This window comes from Haliotis asinina, chromosome 8, assembly GCF_037392515.1.
Source record: "Haliotis asinina isolate JCU_RB_2024 chromosome 8, JCU_Hal_asi_v2, whole genome shotgun sequence".
Classification (NCBI taxonomy): Eukaryota; Metazoa; Mollusca; class Gastropoda; order Lepetellida; family Haliotidae; genus Haliotis; species Haliotis asinina.
In genome coordinates, this window is record NC_090287.1 from 18,605,301 (window position 1) to 18,631,489 (window position 26,189).

Here is a 26,189-nt window from a genome sequence, read left to right on the forward strand (position 1 = left end):
TTTACAGACTGTTATCACTGGAATATTGTGGAATGGGGCATTAATGAAAAAAAAAAATTAACAGACAAAAAGCAGTTCTGATGAGAGCATTCCTCAAGGTAAAAATCTGTTTTCCCCTTGAGAAGGTTGGTAATAACATTTTTAGAGTGACTGACAAGGATGGGAAAGCCACATTAACCCGGTGCACCTTGTAGGCAGCAAGAGTTGTATGATCCCCAGGGAGTTGAGACTGTAAATATGTGTTGTTGTAATGGACATCCAGTGATCGAGGGATAAAATAAAGCACCTTTGAGCAGCAGAACTGGACATTGGTGGTATACAAACATTTGCATAACAATAATAATAATGATATAAACAGTCCTTCACAACTAGTACATTCATAAATCCTTTGCAAAAGAATCTACTGATCTGATGAGCTTAGAAACCCTAAATACAGGATATGTTATTGTACTTGGTCACTGAAGATGCATATATATTTGTATTTCTGTTTTATACTCAGAACTGTATTCATGGACCCTAACCCTTGTACAGGACAACTGTATATGATCTTTCATCGGTAATATGATTAAACAAGTAGCTTCAGATATCAATAATAGGCTTGAGATAGTGGGAATCAAGCCTGGGCCTTTAACATGATGAGCAAAAACTTTAACCACTAGGCTACCCTACTTCCTTGTCCCTATCTTAATTACAATACCCCTTAACAGGTACCAAACAGCAACCTTCATGACTCGTTGATTAAAACATTAAACACCCTCCAATGACTGCCCAGACATCTCCTTCACCTCTAGTTTGTTCAAACATGGTGTGTTATGGTTATAACTTACTATTTCTGTAAAAATATTCACATTACAGTTCAATACTATTATTTGTCATCATTGTACTTCTGCTCAAGAGTGCCAAAGGACCTGGTTCGACTCCCCACATGTGTACATTGTGTGAAATACATTTCTGGTGTCCCCTGCAATGATACTGTTTCAATACTGCTAAAAAGGGCATAAAAGCCACCTCACTCACTCACTAACTCACTCACTCAAAAAAACTAGGATGAGTAGGATGTGTGATGTTATGTTCGTGACATTATTTGAAGTAAGAATGAATGCTCCTTTACTACAGAAACTGGTGGCAAGCCATCCAAGACACCTGATTGTGTATAACAGTTTTGCTTTACCAAATTTGCTTCAATTCAGATTCACACCAGTGATGATTCTTGTTTATCTGCACCATACCAATACTTCTGGGTTTCCATCAAGGCTTTCCTTCTACATGAATCTAACACACTATGGTATAAATGTAGATACTCATTAACATCCTATGGTATAACTTTAAATACTGATCAACAAGATGATAACACAATTCACTCTGGTGGTCACGTGAACCTGCTAGGTGGTCTTTATAAACAGCTGAAGCTGAGAAAAGAAATGACAGGTAACACTGTAATTATAAACATTCAATGTATGAATTCAATGTAATGAGAGAGAATTGTAACAGTTTGAAAAGATGCAATGGCAAAAATGTCATTCACCTTTAAGCTCAAACACAGATCTATCAAGGTCAATGCGTTTTTAATTTGTTTTGCTAAGATTCTCAGCTATCACGACCTACTGATAGTAGACAGAAGACATGAAAATCCCAGAAGAAATGGTGATGATGGACAAGTAAGAAAGAGATGAATGCAAACCTTTTGGACCAGTTTCACATTAGAAATGATAAAGAGCTCAAGTGCATTTCTTTTGTATGACATACAAGTATTCGGTGAAGCATATCGTTTGAAGTTATTTGAGAGCATCTAAGTCAGCATATCAACCAATCAGCTGACACTGGGACACCTAGAACAGACACAGTCTTCATTATCAGCTGAGAGACAGCTGGAAAAGTTCCAGTCCATTTTTTCTATGGTATCTTGACTGAGCAGTGCACTTGATGTACACCTTGTTTGCAAAATAATGTTGTTGCAAATTCAGAATTTGTGTGAAAATAAACATACTGGAGGGCGGTCTAGACATCATACAACTGAGAATGCCCATGTGGTTTTGAGGTACATTTAGTTGTTTTTAACACCTGTCAGAGACTGTGAGGGGTTGGTTTACATGATCAATCATACGTTCAATTAGCGTGCTACAAGTGGTTGCAGAAGTAATTCTCATCAGAGCTCAAGGTGGTATCACGCACAAAACAGCAGAAGAAGAGAAGATAGATATATGTTCAGTACTTGACTGCTCACATACAGTTGGGAGTGAAGCTACTTGTTAAGATTTAATAAAGATGACTTTAGTTGTAATGTTTATTGTTAAATACCGGATTATGTCTACTGATATTCATCAGTTAGAGAAACTGTACTTAACTAAGAAAGTCTAATCCCAAATATGACAAATGTTACATCTTCCTAAATGGCATCGTGTAATCATACTGACTTTCAAAATCACAATTTTCCAGCTCATAATTTTAATAGGATCAGTTGTGACCAAAACGTTATTTACTAAGTCATCTTTTTAAATTATTTAAAGAATAGGTTTGTGTAGACAGTTTGGAAATGCGAAATATATATAAGTTTTACATACCTGTATGTTACAATAATTGCTTACAGGTTGCACTGAATTTTTCTTTTAGAAATAGGGAGAGAACTATTTTCAGCCACTGAATGCACTTTTGATTTGCGACTGTACGCTTATGAATTTTTTTATTTGCTTTTTCATAATCGGAATGTATGTTATATCTCATGAATACATGATAATTGTGATTTAATTATGTTTGTTGCTTTGGTTGATGTAAACTTTAAACCGGAGAATGCAATAGGTCAAAACAGTACTACATCACTGCGAATATGTGTGTCTAAGTAATGACCAGAAATTGTTGTTTTCAAGTGGCTGATGTACATATTAAGATTATCAGATTAAGACGTCTGGAAGATAATCAGGCTCTATTAAATCATGATAACAAAGGTGTGAAGCTTTACTGGTCAAACTATTTCTTTATGATTTGTTTTACATTTCCAGTATGGACATTGGCAGATATATTTTCTCCTCATATCTTGAACAAACCTAGTACTACACAAACTGACAGTCTCAACAGCTTAGTGTTCCTTGAAGTTTTTAAAATACTGATGCCTGATATGTTTCTTGTGGAATTCCAAGATAGCTACCTTGTGGCCTTGAACAAAACCTTAAGCCCCACTCTGATAAAAAGTTTACATATAAATTTCAAAACGTTTAAAATGTAAAAGGTTTATGGATGCCAACATTGAAGTGCTGAAAAGGCCCAGCAATACATTAAGGTACATAGAAGTAATCTTAGTGAACAAGTGCGTGAGTGTGTGAGTGCGTGAGTGAGTGCGTGAGTGAGTGAGTGAGTGAGTGAGTGAGTGAGTGAGTGAGTGAGTGAGTGAGTGAGTGAGTGAGTGAGTGAGTTTAGTTTTATGATGCACTAAGCAATATTCCAGCTATGTTCTGTGGTCTTTAAATAACTGAGTCTGGACCAGACAATCCAGTGATCAAAAGCAGGAGCATCGACCTGCGCAGTTGGGAACTAATGACATGTGTCAACCAAGTCATTGAGTCTGACCACCCGATCCCGTTAGCCACCTCTTACGACAAGCATAGTTGTCTTTTATGGCAAGCATTGGTTGCTGAAGGCCTATTCTACCTTGGCTCGACAATCTTAAGGTGTTCAAGCTGGAAAACATGATAACATGTTGGAATAATCTATGGAATAATCTTCAAGATATAGAAAAGTTAGACTAACAACTAGTGTCTGAAATGAACATATTTTATAGAAAAAAGTCCATAGGAAAAATTTTATAATGAAAAGGAACCCTGAGTCTTTCTTCATTTTCAGAGGTTGAAGCTGTGGAAATCTAACTATACGAAAGTCTGAATCCATATTACGAGACCCACTGACATAAATCGATGACTTTACATGTCAAATACAAGGATATGGCATCATTCAGGAACCCTCTTTCAAGAGGATGTGGAAATAATCATGAACTGACTTTGAATTAGTAAGACTGTCATTATGATTAAGTGTGAGTGAGTAAGTGACAGTGATTTTATCCTGCTTCTAGCAGTATTACATCAAAGGACATCAGGCATGGGCTTTATACACTGCACTGATGCTGGGAATCAAACCTGCTCCTTTAGCACGATGAGCAAACACTTTGACCACTAGGCTACCCCACTGCCTTGTCCCTACCTTGATTACAATGAGTGTGTGAGTGAATTTAGTTTTATGTTGCACTCAGCAATATTCTAGCTATATGGCAGGGGTCTGTAAATAACTGAGTCTTGACCAGACAATCCAGCGATCAACAACATGAGCATCAATCTGCAGAACTGGGAACCGATGACATGTGTCAACCAAGTCAGCAAGCCTGACCACCTGATCCCATTAGTCGCCTCTTATGACAAGCACAGTCGCACCTTAATTACAATACCCACTGACAGATACAAAACAGCACTGTCACATACAGCAATCGTCATGACTTGTTGATTAAGACATCAAACATCCTCAAATAGCTGCCTATCCCTGTCAAGTTGTTATTTACGAAAGGGAGTTTCAATGACCAAATGTTTAAAGCTATGTTTGAGTTTTCTTCTCCTATACCTGCCCTGCAGGCCTGGAACCACAAGAGGTCTGCATGGTGTTTCTGTCAGTCATTTTCCCAGACAGTGTTTGTGTAGGTTCCTACAAGTGAGTGGAATCATTCTCAGGAGTATCAACCCCTAACTATAGCAGCGATGTATTTGTCTAAGAAGGTTGTCTTTTATCAAGCTAGTTCTCTGTTTTCACGGAGATGAGTATACAAGCCTGATGAGTCACTGTCCCCCACATGGAGCCCTGTAGTGAGCTGCTTTCTGTATGAAGGTGAACAGTTTGTGTGTTAATCTCCCTGTACCATGAACACTCTGCCAAGCCCAGTGTTTAACATCCATTTGCTTCTAGATGGTCGATGTGGTTATGGGATTTCTATTCTTTCTGACAAGACTGTTTTCATACTGGGAATATTACTGAACCCCAATGGAATGAAGACACCATTGGACTTTCGCTCTGGGAGATTGGTGTGGTCCTGCTGAGTTGGTCTTTGAAACAGAAAATTTGGATGGAGGAGTATTACAGAAATGATATAGGATGAAGTTCATGTGTCCAGAACCTTTGCTTTCAGCGACGGCATCTCAGCGCCTATCAACAGTCCACAAAAATCCTTAACGTCTGGAGAGCAAATCAGAATTCTCTGACCGTGCCCTGTGTAACAAAACCACAAACTGCTGTTTTCTGTCTCTTTCATTCATCCTCTTCTCTGCATCACTACAGGGGTGTTTCTGCTGGTTGCTGCGGTAACACATAGATATTATAGTTGACTGGGTGTGTGAGGTGTTGCTGGGTTAAGAAAATGAGAAGAACAGATTATTCAGGTGAGAAGCCTATGACTTTATCCAGGTGAGGCCAAACGGCAAGAAAGCTGTTTTGCCTCAGCAACCTAAGTAGATAAATGTACAGGGTTTCACAGGATGCATGAGTCTTGTGTGTTTCCTGATTTTCTTCTGAAATATTTGTCACATTTTCAATGAGTCCAACTTGAAGTAACATACTTTAAACATCATACTACACCACTCAAAATACAAACAAAAAGCTTTTATTTTGGGCGGGATTTCAATTTACCAAATGTTAATAATGTTATTTTCTGCTATAAATATTTGACATTCTTGACCACAACTGACTTTTGAAGGCTATCAGGATTGTGCTCATGACTCTCAAAGTATATTTTTGTGTTGTATAAGTATATTTTTGTGTCACATAACGGTAGCCTAGTTGTTGATGCGTTAACTTGTCACACTAAAGGCCTGAATTCGATTCCCCACATGGGTACAATGTGTGAAACCTTTTTCTGGTGTCCTTGCCATGATATTGCTGGAATATTACACTTAAAATCGTTCAAAACCATATTGACTCACTCACTGTAGTTTAACTAAGTTTAAGTAAGTTAACTTTGGGTATGTGTATAGATGCATGGTTCAATTTGCCTATCCCAGTGTTTCACTAAACATTATCTATAATTTCCTCATGGTGTTCTACTCAAATGGACATTATGTTTGCTCCAAGTTCGGATACAACAAAAATGATTCACATGCAAGATTTAAAGTGATGCAAATGTTTCGCAGAAACATGTTCTATTTTAGCCTATTTTAGTACTACAGAGGCAAGTCCAACATTCTGGAATAGAGGGTGTTTGCTAAAATGTCATTAAGTGAACAAACATTCATGAAGGATTGACACAAGAAACCTGAAACAGGGTTCTGTCCACCATCTTGAACCTAACATTCTGGTTGGACTATTCATACATTATGAGATTGTCATTGGTCACCAGGGGCGCATATATGATGTTTGTACTCTCGATGTTTGTTTATGTTCCGTGAGCCCTTTGAGGGACCAGTTAACCATCTTATTTATCTTACGAAAACCCTTAATGTTTATTTTGAAGCATGGATACAAACCTTTTTGCAGCCATGTATAGATTTTGCTGACAAGAAAACAGATTTAGAGTTATCTCCCTTTCATCAATCTGCATTTGCAAAATATTGGCAATTTCTGTATATCACATGAGTCAATGTTACTTGAGGTAGAGAATTCTACTACCACGATATCACTGCCACAAAGCAACGAATGAGTTGCCATTGGCAGTGGGGTACATTGAAATGTTTGTAAGCAGGGTACATTGAAAATTATAGAAGAGCACTCAGTACCAACATTTAAGTGTGAGATAAGATCATCATCCATGAAGCCAGTGAGGATACATTCACATACTGACTGAAAGAGTATTAATCATCATATTAACAGTTATGCATGAAAGTATTGGTGTATAGTATTGAACAGTTTGAGATACTTTAACCACATTTGGTTCTCTCTATGAAGACCCATGACGATCCAGATTAGAACTGATCTTCACTAACATTTGTGAAAGGCAACGAAATGGTATTGGGAGGATAGGCTAACAGGTTCAGTTGACAAGTCATGGTATTCCAATTGCATACATCTATGCTCATGGTGTTGTTCACCGGATTGTCTGGTCCATACTCAATTAATTATGTACTGCTGTCCTATAGCTGGAATATTGCCAAGTATCAGCATAAAACTAAGCTCACTCAGTCTTCATATTAAAAAAAGTATACAATTGTGTGAAACACTCCCCAACATGATAATGATTATATCACACCTCTTTCAAAGCGATAAATGTCTCCACAATCCAAAATTATATTTGGTTCTTCAAACTTTAAGCAACCTTCTTGGATGGAAAGAATAATAATACATGTATCAACATACAAGTATGTTACATAAAAAGCATGACTTCTTGAAATTGCCTAAATGTAAAGGATTTGAAGTCACTTAACGCTCTTCTTCTTTGCAGTATTATCACATTTATTATCATTACAAATGACATTGAATTGAAAGGAATATACGGGATCAGTGTCAAGTTTAACGGTACATTTAGTGACAGAACACTCAGCAGATATATTTATCCTTGAAAGATATAGCCTATAGTCCATGCTTTATTCTGAGCACCCAAAACACTGGAAAATAATACCTCCTCCAAATCATTGTAACAGAATAAAATATTCATGCAAACATGCATGTATATGAACTGAGGCAGACACAGGTACTGAATTCCTCCCAAACTGTACATTATCAAGATCGTAAACCAACTTCAATATGAAAAGCACACCTCTGCTTAATCAAGCATATGACATCCTCAGGTGATCGTGAATTACTTACTGATGATACAAAGAGCAGGTGTGAAACACTAAACGAGCCCATAAGATAGATAAAAATACCTGTAATCAATACTTATATCAAAGACCATACACACAAAAAGTTATACTATTATTTCAAGTTACAACTGGAGTAGAACAGTGCTGCACCAATAGAATAATTAATGAAGAAATGAACATTACAATGCTACTGGAATTATTAACATCTGATTTATTCTAAGCATGGATATGTGTGATAGCTAGTGTCACCAACTGAACTGCATGTAGAGTGTACACAACTGACTATTCAACAATCCTGTCAGTGTCCAGCTTATAACCACTTCATCCTAGAGGATGATATGCCTCGGTGGCTTCACTTCAGGTGCATAGTCCCGGCAATGGATTCGTTATTGGCCTCTGTGTAAGCCCAGTCAAGTGTTTGATGAAGTCCTGGCACCTTCACCTGGAGTACTGGACGCCTAGCTCCTCTGGTTGACGTGAGTTATCTACCTGTTTCACGCAGACAGCTGAAGGCGGCCCATACTCACAACGGGCTAGCTTCACAACTCTTTTATCTACATGGGGAAACTTTGTAGGGATTGAAGCTATATACGCTAACGACCTCAGACTCCTCCCTACACCATCCTGGGAATATGAGGATTTATCTCATGATGAGACGGATGTAATTACTTTTGCAAGATACTCTTTGCTAGAGAGAGTCGATATGTATGTACTGATCTTGATTTCTTATCCAAACAGTGATTATTTCTGTGAATAAACCTTTAGGAAGGTATAATTTGAGTGAAGTGTGTAGTTTCAGCATTAAGATCTTTGCTCAGATGGCTGAAATATGAACGTCTGCATTGTGATCACAGCTCTGACAATGAAGAGGACCCCATGAATTGATGTGTTTGTTAGAATTTGGATTCAGGTGATTGTGAACTTTGTGAATTCTTCTATGGATTATCAGTGAATCTAACATGTGACCTAACTTATAGGAACAATATCATTTCTTGTGCTGGATTCTATACCAATCTGCACCATAAACTGAGCTTATCCTCTTGATCAAGACTGCTGACTGTTTCAGGGACGGAACCTGTCCTGAACGTATTTTTTCCATCACTGGTGAAATAGTGAGTTCTGAACATCAATTCAAACTGATTTAAAATCATCCCAAATGAATAAGCAAGAACAGAATTTTATGCAACGCTGTGATAAACAGAATTGCTACTTGGAGAAACAAAAGCTATCACAGTACAATAGCTTGAAGGAAGTACAGTGTCGTCAGTTAGCAGTTTGTCATGCCAGTTGATCGCTCCGCAGCGCACGCTTTCCCACGCTCTCTGGTCTCTTCTACTTGCCAGCGAGGTAAGTAGAAATTACGACAAGCACTGCCAAGGGGCACCTATGTAAAGAAGTCAACAGGCAGTGGACAGGTAGCCAAACATAGGCTGTAAATCTCTTTCATATCACTTATCACTGCTTATCAAAAGTGTATTTATCAACGTTTTACCTGAGAAGGCTGTTGGGAAAGCAAGACTTCAGAGCCCTATAGGTTTTATGTAGTATGCACACAATCTTGAGAGCAGAAATCATGACCAGTACAAAGAACAGGGGTTACGATTAATGAGATGTTGTGTCGTGGAAATGAAACATGGTACGGAGGAAGAAGACACCGGTGTAGCTTACAGGATAAGGGCAGATGGAAATAGGAGACACATAAGTAAATATACTCCCAAGAACACCTTGTGGGCTGACGAGGCCTACGCTTTTCCTTCAATTAGCAAATAAACAGTCTGGAGAGGGTCTACAAAATAATGAATTATGCAATGACATTAAGGGAAGGTGTAAGCATAGACACCTATGAGCTTTCTCACGCTTTGTGGGCTCTCTTCCCTCAGCTGGTCTCCCTCCGCTCTGGTAAAACCTGTTCTCAATACAGCCTTAACACCCTTCACGTCCGCTGCTACTCACATACATCAAGTAAACCTACACTGGCGTTCTGAATAGCAGCTTGAAAAAGGTACACATAATAAACACATCAGTATTCTCAATTAAACTTGAAAAGAGCATTAGGTAGTCTGGAAACTGACAATACTATGGGTTTCACCCCGATGAATTGATTCAAGCCATGGAAAACATAAAGCAGTTTTTATGGCTTGAGAAAATTTCAAGAGTATGATTTCCACGTTAAAAAAGGGCCTTGATCATACCTGTCCTATAAAACAGAGCAATGAATCTGAACTGATACTAAAGAAATCAGTAAATGAACATTCAATATTCAGATTGAACCTAAAATTATGATTGCTATGTGATAACGTTCATATCAGCGGGATTTTATTCTAAGAGAAATATGTCATAGTCAGCTATACAGATTTCTTCAGCAATGATAACATGCCATTACTGTTATTAATTCTTTCATTAGGGAATACAGGAACTAGTTATCTACACAATTTTACAGAGTATATGAAGATGACATAAAAAGCACCATTGGAAACGGAAGATAATCAGTTCTGATTCATTATATTATAAAATTATACAAAACAAGGGCTTTCAATATATATGTAGTGTGCAATTCCTATTTTCACTAGTGTTTTGTAGTAAGCTCACTTATTAGACGGGGCAATGGGCTAACCTTGTGACTGAGGTGTTCACTTATGATACTGAAGACCCTCTTAAAGACAGACGAGTACTATGTGTGATGCTTTTCTCCACTGATAGTCACCTAGATATTGCTGGAATACTGCTTAAAGGGACATAAAGATGGTCTCATTCATTAACTTGAAGTTTGTGGTAACAATATGGACTGTACATAAAGAATGAAGGTATAAAACAAGCACCATGTCTGAACCTAAGCTTGGAAATCCTATAAAAGGCTTATATGTTATATAGCACTTATCGTAGAATGCAATTCTTTCTCACTGGCTATCCTAGGTGTCTTAAGTTGTCAAGTCAATTGCAAATAAATATAGACAGGGGTGAAGTGGTACACAAAATAACTTCCTTAGTTGTGAACTGAAAGATACCAGAGACAATATATACTGACACCTCGAGGAAATGTGTCAGTTCAAGTTGATGTAGGCATATCATATTATCCAGGAAAACATACATTACTACAGTTTGGTTCATTGTGCTCTTATATGAGTATATCTTGTTAATATCAAACCGGATATGTAGTAATCTTTTAACAGCAGTTATCATGATAAATGCCCCTGAACAGCATTCTAGCAAAGAGCTTTAAGCTTTTAGCAATATTCAAGAAATATTATGACCTTATAACACCAGAAATGAGCTTCTTGCATTGTACCAAGAGGGGAATCAAACATGGGTCTTAGGCCAGAGGAGCAAACACTTTGACCTCTAGGCTACCCCACTGTCCTTTCCTGATATTAGGTTGGGCTATACTGTATAACCACCCAGCGACAGAACAATCCCACTCTCTGCCCCCACCCCTGTGCTATACTCTTAATGAGAGCAACATCTCCTCATATTCCAAACTCGGATATGGTATACTGACTCTTGAGATGAGAAATCCTTGTTTGATCCCTTGATATCTAGGCACCACATAGTTCAACAACAAGTACTATATTCTAACATCCTTATGCATGACATGGCCAGTCCCTAGTACAACAGAGGCAGTATATGCTACTTAACATTTGCTAAGAGCCACATCATTCTTGTGGAGTAGTATACTAGAATATACCACACCTGATGACGACAAGGCCAGTAATGCAGACAATGGCCTCAACATCATCAGGTGCCCAAAGCAGCCCATGTGAAAAAAAACTCAGTCAGTGTTCCTATAGGTGGTATCATATTGCCCAGATACTCCAGATCAAGAGGGTGGACTTGGGAGGAAATACCTTTGGCGCTAGCTTCTGGTCTTGTAATGAAGTGATGAAAAGTTTTCAGTTCTTTGCCTTTGGTGAAGGTAATCCACCTGTCTTGGCTCAATACAATCCACCTTCTGCTTTTCTCAGTTGAACTGAATCAGATACAGGAAACAACCCTTGGAAGAAGCTTGGACAGCCTGGTAAACAGTCTCCAGACGTGAAAGTCAAGGGCACATGAATTGTTATGACAAGTTATGTCTCATAATCGTCAAAATTGTACAATCCACTTTGATTTTAACACAGATTTCTTACAGGGTTAAGCAGGAGGGTAGCTATGCCTGAAATTCAACAAGGCTGTCTTCATACATACTGAACAGGTGAACTGGTAACTTTATGCCTTTCAAATCTAAATTAACAAAAAGAAACAAACCTCAAACATTAGGGGATATGCAAATTTTAGCCACTCAGAAAGGGATAAAAAGTTAAATAGTTCAAAAGCCAACAATTTCAAAACTCCAGAAAGTGACATATACACACAATCTCAAGGGTTAGAATCTGGAGTGACACTGGAAATGTGTATTTGGGAATAGAGCTGATCAATGTATTTTTGTTACAGAAAGCAAGAATTTAAGACACATTTATCAAGAAATCACCTGATAATGTTACCACTGGACCACTACTGAAGTAGGCTATGGAACTTCCAGTTGTGAATTCATTTTCTGGATGCTAAAACACCAACAAATTCATGCATTACATGTTAATGACTATTCCGCTCCATAAACCAACAGTTGGAGGCAATTAGCTGAGGCAGCAACTGCAAATGAACACCTGCAACGTCTATGTTGGCAAGTCTATCCTATTATTTCTAACAGTGTGAAAATCATTATTTAGTACTGTTGCTATACCTGGGAAGGGTAGACTTGAAAAGAGGTTTGGAAAAAATGTCTTTCATCTATGGCTCATTTCAAGCACATTTGCCTGTAATTTTCATTTTAAATTATCACCTCTTCAGAAGTCTATTCTGCAGTATAGCTTCCTTAAGGTTTGGCTAATTTATCTGTATTAACCTAGTACAAGGTAAACTGAACTGCCATTTTCAACAATGCTCATAGTGTTTTAACAGAAAGGCTTCTGCAAGCAGCTCAATAATTTGGAAGTCCATCAATTGTGTCTCAGACCAAAAATAATTATGATGATGATTTCTTTCCCTTCCAACTGCTTCCTAATACTGAATGCTATGCTCATTTTCGTAACTGTAGATGAAAAACACATTTTGATGATTGGGAGTTTTTGCTTACTTCTCTGTACTTGTACAGCTCACATCAAATGGTAAAACTCCTAATTATGAAGGTATAATTATTTTGATATTTACTCTCAAAACTCAATAAATCAAGGTGATAATTAAAATTAAACATATACATGCTGCACTACATCCTAAAGAAATATTTTTCTGGGTATAGGCTTGAGATATACGTATGAGTGAGTGAGTGAGTTTACTTTTACAACACACTCAGGAATATTCCAGCTATATGGCGGTGATCTGTAAATAATCAAGTATGGCCCAGACAATCCAATGGTCAATAGCATGAGCATCAAATATGGGTATAAATCTTATTTGAAATTTTGAGATTGACTTGAGATGGAGTTCCATACATAAGCTCATCTGTTCTGACTTCAGATGATCAACTTCATTAATTTAACAATAGTGACATTTTGGCATATATTTTTATATTCCCCCATATTCTTCAAAACGGTATGAGAATCTATACTGAAACGTTGCCATTGCAAAAATATAGACGTTGATCATCCATAAAGTTTTGTCATCTGTTTCAGTATGTGATATGTAAATATCTAGAATTATATCATATACACTACTGATAACGGCATTTTCACACTGGCCTTTCAGTAACATCAGATTCAAAATCTGGAGATGAAAAAGATGTTCACAAACATTTTATACTTGCATTCCAATAGGCGAAGTGGAAGTAGCTGGGCGGTTAAAGCATTTGCTCAAGCCGAAGACCAGGGTTGATTCCTTACATGGGTACAATGCGTGAAGCACCGTATCTGCTGTCCCCCATCTTGATACTGCTGGAACATTGGTAAAAGTGGTTTAAAACTAAACTCACATATTTTTTACACAGCAGCATAACTTATCACTAATTTCACAACTGCAGACTTGACAGGAGTGATCATATTCATTTCGATCATATCATGACAGTTTCCTCACTCCAATTTTCCACCACACATCAATACACATGCATATATCTTTCATAGTCCTAAAACTCATTAATTAATTACAATAAAGTAATTACATGACAATTCAATGTATTCTGCGTGTATAAAAATGGCCATTTCTCACAACAGAATGCTGCTTCGACTTAAACCCCTTGAACATTTGACTGAACACAGTGTAAATGATTTTCATACTCTCCAAGGCTGAATAGAAAAAGCGAGATGTTTCTCGTGCATCAATGTGTCACTTTCATTTATGTGCACAACAAAGTTTTATTGCCATTAAAAAAATAAATTCACTTTTCCACATCCCGATCATCGATTTGTCCACTATAAGAATGAGTGTCTGTAAGAACGAGTGTGACTGAATCTACAACTCATTAACACATGCTAAATTTCCATAGCAATATTTCTGAAAGAAAACAAAAATAAAAATGTGTTCCTCCCTTGTCACATTTTTTTTCTATAAAAATTAATTTAAAAAAATCCCCTTTGAAAAAAAACAAACAGAAAAAATGCCCGAGAAACATTTAATTATTTTTATGCAGCCTAACGCAATGGGATAACAGCAAGAACATGCTATATATACTTAAGTTGTGTAGCAAATCATTAATAAAATGCCTTTTTTCTACTGAGTAAGATCATATACTGATCAACCTCTAACAGGTATAATCAATGTGCTATAATGATATTGCAGTGGAGCTTTGTATCAAGATATGAGGCTCATGATTTAACACATCAGTTTATCACAATACATAGCATTACATGCTGTAAAAATTAAAAAATGTGAGAAAAAAAAGAACCTACTGAATTCTATGCAGATTCTCTAGTATTTCTGGTTGGTTCTCAATTACAAAATCAATACTGAACCCCCAGTCTCATATATTTCTCCCCTACAATACCCTATCTCCACTGTCTGAGATTTAAAACTGATTTAGGTTGGGGATTTACATGCTGAAAGGGAGACAATGAGAACATATGAAATACAAGTAATGCATCATAATACAAATCATATCACACACATATGATTGGCATACCCATCATCACCTTCATTATATAGTCACACCTTTAATAATCAAATGTCGTTTTAGTTACATATAGAAATGACATATAAGAATCAGTTTTGTGAATAATTGAAAGATCAACATATTCCCTTCTGAAGTTGAGTAGAACAGATAAAGATGGCTTTGATGTGTCAGGTCCACCATTGGAGACATTTTGAACCAGCCCATTAGTCATACGTCCCATTAGTAAAAAAATTGGTGAGCAAAATAGACATTTTGACTTAAATTTTACTATCAAACATGAAAAGCATCTACTGTACTGTGAGGAGCATGACCCTTGATTTAATTAATCTGACCCATTCCGTATGACTAGTGGCCATATGAGAAATGGGATACATGGTGGGATACAACTTTGTGTTTCTGGTGAAACAACAGAGCTAATTGTAGGGGAAAGAAATGAACAGCTTGCTGCTCAAACTCATTTTCCTTTTATGTGTTGTTCTTAGAAAACATGAATGCACAAGTACTAGGTATGTTAAAGAGAAAACCGTTTCTTAAACTGATTGCAACTTAAAGAGGTAATTACAACGATCACTTAGAAATTAATCATGCGATACGCCATGTTGGATGCTCTGAAACTGCATCTTTACACAAATATTTAGTGAATCATCACAGTACAAGTCCACCTTCATATGATTACAGGAAATTTCTCAAGAAGATACTTTTAACAAATTAGTCTGGCTTTCAACTTAAGGAATCTCCATTAGAATCTTGTCATGGGATGTCAGACGAAGACATGGGAATCTCGGACATTCCATCACTGCATGTTACCTCAGGGTAGAATGTTCTTACATGAGTGGGACTGTCATGCTTCAAAGCATCCTCATTCTGGTAGGGACACGTTTTGACGGACAACACCCCTGGAAGGGTGCGACATGACAACGATGAAAGGATAAAGACTGATTGAGCTAACAAAAATCCCTTGTTAGTCGTGGCAAGTCCATCTACCATCGTCAGTATGCAATTTGTATCTTTGACAGGTGTCTAGAAGAGCATGGCAGGGATGGGAGTGGGGTTGCTTCCTTGCTGAGTCAAAGATGAAGATGCAGTCATGCCTGGTCTTGATCTGCTCGCTTATCATCTGAATTAAATTCTTTGATGATGTAACCGTCACATTCAAAAACTTGTTTTAGTGGTTTCCATGCTTACTCTGCAAGCTTACATGTCCTGTTCATGTTCTGGAAGCCATTCAAGTATGTAAATGAATTAAGCAGGGATGACCATGCTTCAGGAATTTCTTTCATTTAGATTCTTTTTCTCAAACAAGGCAGTATTTGTACCCAGTAGTGATTATTCATAGATAAAGCGCAGTTGTGCAAAACGTTCATCACTTTTAATCCTGTGGGGATTCTTCCATTGAAAAATGTTGAAGATAAAATCCTCTGATTGTGAGTTGTACATGTTTTTACCACAGCTTACTTTTCACTGAAGCTGTTTTGGCAGGAACTAAGACTGAATAGTCCCTGACGTTCATAATTAATATTTATTCAGTGTTGAGATGCCACAGACACCTAGTTCTTCATTGCATGAGCAATTTGATATTTCTGATCTTGGAAACTCCCACATTTTAATTAACAATGGGGGATTAAATAGGTACAGAGTAACCATTATGAGGTTATGAGGATGGTATGGACAGCATCTTTCACCATCTATTTCTCGCTGGAAGGTGGTTCCCTGATGATGTAGGTCAAGCGCCTCCATCAGCTCTCAACAGGTGCTTGTGCCACTGTGTATTGGCAGTAACTAGTAGTACACTATAGTGGCAAGATGGAATCTGTCTGCGACATTAAATGCTGTATATTTTGCCTTTGTATACATATTTACAAAGTCTGCCAGAAAAAGCAGAAAGGTAAACAGTCTTTTAGTGTAGTACATGCTCTGATTACTAGGGTGTGAGCAAAGGCTTACCACCTACTTTTGTACAGGTCTTTTGTCTCCTGCAATAGTGTCTTACCTTTAATACCTCACATAACCTCACGTTGTCTGGCATAATGAGTTGGCTGGAGTGAGTTTATTGTTTTCTCAAATATTTGAGCAATATCATGGCATGGGAAACCATTGTTGCTTCACATTGTACCCATGTGTGCAATCAAGGCATGATGAAGAAATGCTTTAATCACTAAGATATCCTAAGGAATACCACTATGATATCCTAAGAAATCAAAACAATAAATTTGATTCAAAGAGAAAGGTTAAAAGAGAATATTGTACATTGTATTAACACAATTACAGATTACGCTGAATTGTAATATAAATCACAGTCCTGATGATTATCAAGTTTGGGTTTTTCAGTCCAACTCATTATAATGAATGCTGTAGCATTTATTCATCAACCGATTTAAATGTCTGTCCCTCTATGCAATGTGAATAAGTATCTTTCTACCAACATGTCGGATATAATGCAGGACATGTTAACCCTCTTTGAAATCCTACAAAACCTAAAGAAAGGGTTATGGCAGCAATCACTAGTAAATAATGACTGGAGTTGAGATTGAATTCTAAACCTATGGATTCTATCGTGATTCAGTACCTTTTACTTCATGCCTGGTTTTTTTGGGTAATCTAATGGTTAAAGTGTTCCCTTGTCAAGCTGAAGACCCAGGTTCTATTCAAAATGTGTTAAGCTCACTTGTGGTGTCCCCTGCCGTGATACTGCTGGAACACTGCTGAAAACTCACTCACTCACTCATGCCTGTTTCTCACTTCGAAACTTAACCTTTGCTTTAAGCATAGGAGTAACAATGCTCTTGTTTCGGTGTGCATATAACCTTCAAGACTGTTGCTGCTTAGATAGACTTGTTTATCCATGTATCTTGTATTGCCACTCTAGTTTGACTCCCCATGGAGTCAATCCAGATCACTGGCTCTTGCCTCTGCTCTTCCTCAACCAAATCCATACACATTTGTTTCTCCAACACCTTTGGTTTGCATGTCCAAGTGATACCAATATGTCTAACGTGAAGTGATAATGAAGTCCTGAAAGGATAATGCAGTCAATAGTGTCAGTGCTTATCATGGATGAGGAACTGATACTCTTCTATGTATCTGAGCCCAGGTCGCTGATGTATCTCCCACTAGTGGCTATTTTTGTGTTGTATTTCAATGCTTTGAATGAACTTAATGGAGCATTTTACTCATTGTTTTAGCTACTTCCGGATGCTGTACATAAAAGTCTAACTCACACCTTAACCCTGCTAACCATATCCCTAACCTTAACCGTACGATCATGTGCATAAAATACGTTTAGTGGTACTGATGTAAGTAAATCTACACAAAATTCTTGAATTGTTGTAAACAAAGTCAAAGACATCAGTCCCATGACAGCTGTACACTACACGTTGTCTGTAGCTGCAGAAACAATCCCTGGGGCCTATTTCACAAAACTCTTGTAAGCCTAAGATCTTGTAGCTTTTCTCATAGCATTTGTACCTGGTATACTATAACATAGGAGGTGCAAATGAGAAAAGTTACGAGATCTTAGGCTTATGACAGTTTTGCAAAACAGGGCCCATTTCAGTTTCAAGTTTTAGGTAGGTATGTGGTCAGGCAAGTGGGCAAGCCATGGAGGAGTGAGTTTAGTTTTACGCTGCATTCAGCAATATTCCAGCTATATGGCGGCAGTCTGTAAATAATTGAGTCTGCACCAGACAATCCAGTGATCAACAACATGAGCATTGATCTGCACAAATGAGAACCGATGACATGTGTCAACCAAGTCAGCGAGCCTGACCACCCGATCCCATTAGTCGCCTCTTACGACAAGCATAGTCACCTTTTATGGCAAGCATGCATTGCTGAAGGCCTATTCTACCCCAAGACCTTCACAGGTATGTCATGGAGGAAGGTAGACGATATGACAAACATAGTCCATTTGGCTGTGAGTAACAAGACAAACTGATGGTTCATAGCCATCACATGAACTATCATGTCTTGTAGAATGTCACACTAATCCCCACTTTGATTAGTGTTTATTGAAAAATTAAGAATTGGTGACATTATCATATATAAAACCTATATAGTACTCGGAGACCTTATAAAAATGACTGTTTAAAATACAATTGCCATACAACGATACTTGAAAGCGCTGCGTGTAATAATTGCAAGCCAATCTGGCCTTGTTTCAGACAGGTGGCAAGTGCCAGACAGAATGACAACAAGAATCAGCTCTTAATCTCACTTGGTATGATGTATTTCGGGACTGAACCCCTGGCCTTGTTTCATTACCTTAATGGCGAGTTCTAGGCAAGCTGACAACAAGTATCAGCTCTTAATGTCATTTGGCATGACGTATTTCGGGACTGAACCCCTGGCCTTGTTTCATCACCTTAATGGTGAGTTCCAGGCAAGCTGACAACAAGTATCAGCTCTTAATGTCACTTGGTATGATGTATTTCAGAACTGAACCCCAACCCTTCCATTCTCCAGCTGGGTGCTCCATCCATGAGACCACTGCAACACACAGCATGCAGTATCTTTACATATTGAATATTGGATCCCAGCCATTGATCTAGTTGTAAATTCAGCCATGATAGAAAGTTTGTCAGAAAAATGTACCATGAATACTAATACTGAATAATTTGAAGTATATTAATAGTCCAGTCACATGACAAATGAACTGACTGAATACTACACAGTAATGGAGTAGGGCCGAGAATATTATGTTTAATGATTCCATTAGAGGCGTGGGCTCTTGAAACACATCTTGCTCACAGTGATAGAAGGAAGATCCCAGAATGAGAAGGAAAAAATTGCAGACAAGCATAAGGGAGGACTTAATCCTTGAGAATCTGCAACTACATCTGAGGGCAAAGCTGGGCTGCAAATCTGGCTGTTTGCACAGTAAACATGGTACCAAAATAATTGTTCTGACTGAAGCAAGACAGAAATATGATCTGAAACAAACCTAGGTAGTGCATTACTTCCACGGCAGATGTATAGAGGGATGCTGTTTAGAGGATGTATATTGTGGATAGTAACCCACGAATTGTGACTCTGAAACATGCATGGTGGGGCCTGCTCTATGTCGATGGGAAAGGGTGACATATCCTGTTAGTGGTATGATTGTGAAGACAGGTACAAGGATGCATGCCTTATGATTCCTTAACATGGGTGACCTTTAATCATCCTTAATTACTTGTTTTCAAGTGTATCAATTTTTGTAAAAAAAACACCACACCCCAAAATATATGTATATGCATTCAAGTGAGTGATAACTTGACGTAGGTAACCTTTAATCATCTAAAAATCAGTTTTTAATTACTTTTTTTCAACTGGATCAGTTTAAACGAAGAAAATCTCCCCACCCCAAAATATATGTACACGAATGTACGCTTTGGGATCCCTTGACACTATTTCTGAAAAATAGTCCCTGCCTACTTGTTTTCAACTGTATCAATTTAAAAATAACAAACAATCCAGTCAAATAAACAACAAAAAATAATAATAAAAACTCAAATAGCCCTGAGCTAATCAACATTAAATGAAGCTTTTAAATTTGGCTAAAAGTGAGTATGGTTTCATGCCACTTTTAGCAATATTCCCGCAGTATCACAGTGGGGGACCCCATGTGGGGAATGTAGGGAATGAAACCCAGCTCTTCAACATGAGGAGCCAACACTTTAACCACTAGGCTACCCCACTATCCGAAATTTGGCTAAAAGATATCAGTATGACAATTTTGTACTTTTAGCTTTTATGTACATATATCCATTGGCCAGTTAGTTATATATAACTAAACTAATACCTTAGTCAAAAGCCTATACATTTTGGTATAAATCTTCATAATTATGGCACAAATATGAACTTTACTTATGAAGCATTATTAACAAAAAGGTAAATGACATGCAAAATGGGGTTACATTAGGTATTCATGGACTGAAGAAACAGCTGTGTTGATAGAGAAACACTCTATAACCTGACCCCATCATACATATGGAACAATGTGCACACTCATAAAGGATGACAGAGCAACTTTCCTTAACAATGTGATAACAGCAGAATCTTGTCAGAGGCTGATAAATTGTCTGGGAATGTTACAGGTGTGATAGACACTGTTTCCTGTAAATCACTGCAAGAACAACTGTGTTGCAAAAACAGGGAGCCATTGATAACAGTATATCACACATCAGGAAATGGAGACAATAAAAAAATACCTATATGGTTGTAAATGATAGTACAGGAGTGGGAAAGTGGGTGGTGAATGACATGTGGCAGTGGTCTAAATAATTGAGTCTGGACCAGACAATACAGTGATCAACAGCATTAGTGTTGATCTGATGTGTGAACCAAAACGGTGAGTCTAACCACCCGTTCCCATTAATTGGCTCTAACAACAAGCACAGTTGTCTTTTATGGCAAGCATGGGTTGCTGAAGACCTATTCTATCTCGGATCTTCACGGGCAGAGTGAGTGAGCGAGTGAGCATTGTCATGAGTGAGTGAGCATAAGTGTATGCTACTTATATGAATATTTCATGAATATTATGTTAAGGAAACAACATGTATTATAGGGGTAGAAAAAATGTATTAATCTTACACTTGTGAATGTTTTAGCTAGGTTTAGAAACATAATTTAGTGAAACAGAAATGATCTTTAGAATTATTTACTTCACCACCCTTTGGTCTCTAAGGGAACCTAACACAGCTATCTTGCTACGTAAACTTTAGTCATCTCTCTGATGTGATGTCTTCACTAACATAAACAAAATACCAGGTGTACTTCAGTGACCTAACCCCTTTAATGTATTTGTTTTGATATGCTGACACAACAACGCAGCTTGTAATCTAGCTAACACTGACACACTTTACAATTACCTCTCATCAATGCCATTCTGATCTCCCAGAATCCTGAGGCAGGTTTAAACTTACACTAACACTTAGTTTCTAAATATATAAGTTTGATTGAACCCATGCAAATAGAAAAAAGAGCCCAAGGGAGACCATAGATAAACCTGAGGAAATCTAGACTTGCATTATTTAGGGCTTTTGCACCGTAAAGGGGGGGTTGGTGGGGTGGGCTTTACAGTTGGGAAAATAATGTGGTTCAGGGTCTGGAGACAGACTAGTTTCAACTCTACAATGCATGGAAGTAACTGCAAATCAAGCATGATATGAAATGTAACACAATTCCCTTAAATAAACATATTTCCTTAAAACTTTTTATTAAGCAGGTCATATTAGAAAACACATTGCTATTCAAAAGAAATTTAAAAGTTATAAAATATTCTGACGAAACAAAAATCGAGTACTTTTCTGTACCTTACATGTTAAGACTTCTGTTGTTTTTCACTCCCTTAGTTCTAGAAGTTTATGATTTTTTTCGAAAGGCCGAAGGTTTTGTACTCCCACTAATAAAACATACTGGCCCTAACAATGTTAAGACAGATGTGTTGACAACTTGCATTGTTATGTGCAATCATGGGTGTGGTTGTTTGTGGCTCCCTATTTTACAGGTATGATCCTGTTTGTAACAAGACCATGCAATAAAAAGAAACATGTCAAATGTGTAAGCAAATAAATGAATTGGTGAAACATTCCATGTAATCTGGTAATGATTAATCAGACAGAACTGTGTCACCAAAAGAATGTTTACAAGGGATTCCATAAAGAGATCTTTCATAGTGCTTTGAATGAAGTAACTTAAATGTCCTTGACTTATAATGGTCCTAGCACATAGTGAGTGAGTGAGTGAGTGAGTGAGTGAGTGAGTGAGTGAGTGAGTTTAGTTTTACGCCACATGCAGCAATATTCCAGCTATATGACGGCGGTCTGTAAATAATCAAGTCTGGACCAGTGATCAACAACATGACCATCGATCTGCGCAATGGGGAACCGATGACATGTGTCACCAAGTCAGCAAGCCTGACCACCCGATCCTGTTAGTCGCTCTTACGACAAACATAGTCGCCTTTTATGGCAAGCATGGGTTGCTGAAGGCCTGTTCTACCCTGGGACCTTCACGGGTCCCTAGCTCTTAGAAGCGGTGGGGTAGCTTAGTGGTTAAAGCGTTAACACATTGCAACAAAGACCCAGGTTTGATTCCCCACATGTGTACTATGTGTGAAGCCCATTTCTGGTGTCCACTGCTGGAATATTGTTAAAAGAAGCATCAAACCATATTCACTCACTCCTAGAGTATATATCACTTGATGGAACACGAACCAGGATATAACATGTAATATTTAAGACATAATGATTAACTTGAAAACAACAACGCCAGGAAATAATCAGACTTTATTACCTCCCAAATAGATTCCAAAGGATGTAAAAGTCAACATAGCTGTGAATATATGGATGAAAACTATGCAATGACACTAGGTATTTGTTAAAAAGATTAACGCACTCTGCTCTACCCATAGCACCTGTCATTCAAGCATTTCATAAAAAGTATTTCTTTGTTGCCTAACACCTCACCCAGCCATAAACTGCCATATGGTGACGGCCTGTAAACAATCAAGTTTGGGCCAGACAAAAGCTTGCAATACACAGTTCCGAACACAGTCGAGACAATTGTGGGTTCAATCTTAACCAACTGAATTTGGTTTGTAGAAACAAACTAATAATTAAGTTATACAATCAATCATCCATACACAGAAACACAAACACATTCTGTGAAATATGGCATTACAAATCAGCCAAGTTATCTTCCTAGTCAATTGCACGGGAATAATCTTACATACAAATCTGATCTGTAGACATGCTATTCACCACACAACTCAAAATATGAAAATTGCTTTGACCTTTACACAAATTTGTTTACATGCACATAAGAATAGGTGACTGCCTTTCTGAATCTATGGGTATAAGCCATGCAATAGGTGATGGTTTATGAACAGGGCTAGAGTACATTATGACTGTATACAAATGATAAAGCTAGCCTGTTGTTATCTACATAGCATCAACCTCCAAGCTAGGCAATCAAAATGACTAATGTCCCTGCAATCTTAAATGGGTAAATCAGGATCTGGATTTAATAGGCCTTGCAAGTATTAACAACCGGGTTTGATATGGTCACATATTTCTTGTTCTATTTTATTGCTAGAATCTTCAGACTCAATTAGACATGAAATATTAATAAACATGGAGGCTGTATGACAACAGTGGAAGTAAGTATTTCATACCAGACAGGTACATGGATGGTAATTTCTTCTCCATTGTATAATGCATGCTTCTTCTCCTGAAGAAAAGGCAAGAGATAGCCCAGAAACATTGTGTTGTACATTTATGAAGAAGTTGCCATCCATATACTTGTCATATATTAATCAACTTCTAAATGCCTCTTAAGAATATCATGTTTGGGACACACTAAATATTTCTAATCTTATAGGTGACGAAAATATGTCGTGAAAGCATTTACAGAAATAACCCTCTCCGATCCCAAAGTGCATGCTTTTGAAAAGAGTCAATGACTGATGTCCAAGTATTATCAAGGCAGGGTAAATGTACCAATACATGCACAACTTCTTTATTAAAGGGATGCCATTTGGTGTAGGTTGAACAATTTCTCAAAGAAGTGATGGGGAAACCAGAAATGATATCAATGTAGATAGTTAGGACTTTCAGTGAGACCCATGAAGGTCCCAGGGTAGAATAGGCCTTCAGCAACACATGTCTGCCATAAAAGGTGACTTTCCTTGTCGTAAGAGGCGACTAACGGGATCAGGTGGTCTGGCTCGCTGATTTAGCTGGCACATGTCATCGATTCCCAATTGCGCAGACTGATGTGCATGTTGTTGATCACTGGATTGTCTGGTCCAGACTTGATAATTTACAGACTGCTGCCATATAGCTGGAATACTGCTGAGCGCTACGTAAACCTAAACTCACTCACTCACTTTCAGTGTATGCTTTAACTGCTAAGGTACCCTCTACCTCACTACCACAGGCCATATCATATGTTCTCTACCACTGCTAAAAAGACAGCTAAAAGAACATCTGATTTTTCTAATGCATGTATGAATGTAGTCAAATTGTCATGTCATGACTGGCTTTGCTATATCAACATGAAATACGTCTTTTGAATAGTGTGTGCTTGTTTCATTCATCCATTAAAAGGCTATTTCAACAAAAAAGACCATACAGGAACTACAATGCTTCGAATTATACAGTCATCTTATTTACATCTTTGTACTGTTAAGGTGAGATGTATTGCTATTACTGCATACAATGGACAAGTAACATTAACTGACTATGAAGGAACAGTAAAAACACTATACGAGTTGTGTTAGAATAAGGCTGGTATTGTTCACATGGTAATGAGAGTCCAACCTGGAAGAGGGCTAAATGAAGAGGAGTGTCTGTATGGGTTATATCCGTTACAGGGGGCACCTGCTGACAGACTGAGGGGTGGAATTGGGTCTCGTCCCTCGTTACAAACAATCTGGGTGACTGAGAGCCCACCATGGTAGACACTATCCTAACTTATTTATTAACATGAATGAGAAAATATAATTCTATGAACAGCATCTAAATTATGAACAGTCAAAAAGCAGCTGTGAATTAGGTATGATGTTGCGTGTACATATACAGCCTAAGATTTCTGAATTACTTAAGAACCTTCTAGTCTAGATATTTGCTGCCATTTTATTAACAACAGAATAAAATGTTACTCATATTAGGACTATAAAATGAATGTTATTTTTTTCAAAATTGCAGAAGTGAAGCAAACGTGTGAACATGAGTTTACTTGTTCTTTTGTATAAAGCTTAAAATATATGCATACATCTTTGGACTGTAATTACAGTCATTTTGATGAGATCAACAACAGCAAACAGAAAAGATTAAGATTTATCTTAAGAATTTGGGCCTATATTTTCGAAGATCTCTTAGTGCTAAGATAGTCATAAGTGCCATACAATAGTAACACTAACTTATGACTATCTTAGCGCTAAGAGAGTTTTGAAAATATGGAGCCTGATGTTCATATCTATACAAAGCACAATGTCGCCAGATGCCAACAACCATCACATAGCCTTTTTATTGGTTATCTGGGTGAGGTGACCTACACAATTATATGATACTTAATTCTGGCCTTAATTCAAGGCTACATACATATGATTCACTATGATAATTGGTTTTATTTCCACACAGGCACACCCATTAGGTGTATACTGTGCTTTATGTCCACTTCAAAGGAACTGCCTTGTGAATGGATCTGTAGGTTGATATACAAAGAATTGTCTTATCTCGACATACTGCTAAAGGGTGAAAAATCAAGTAGTCTCTCACAGAAGAATATGTCGATAACATTTACATTTAAAGCTCTTGATCTCTCGTAAAACAGATTAATTCAAAGTCTTTTTCATTTTGAAAAATATTGTT

The 26,189-nt window shown here is 37.6% G+C and overlaps 1 protein-coding gene across 1 annotated transcript in view; it reads left to right on the forward strand.

Annotated features, from left to right (window-relative positions):
* Positions 1 to 8,264: 8,264 nt before the first annotated feature.
* LOC137295121 (delta-like protein D) overlaps positions 8,265 to 26,189 on the forward strand; it is a 157,169-nt gene continuing 139,244 nt past the window's right edge. Inside the window, exon 1 of the mRNA XM_067826440.1 lies at positions 8,265 to 9,107. The gene's annotated coding sequence lies outside the window, so the exon portion shown is untranslated. The remainder of the gene's footprint in view (positions 9,108 to 26,189) is intronic.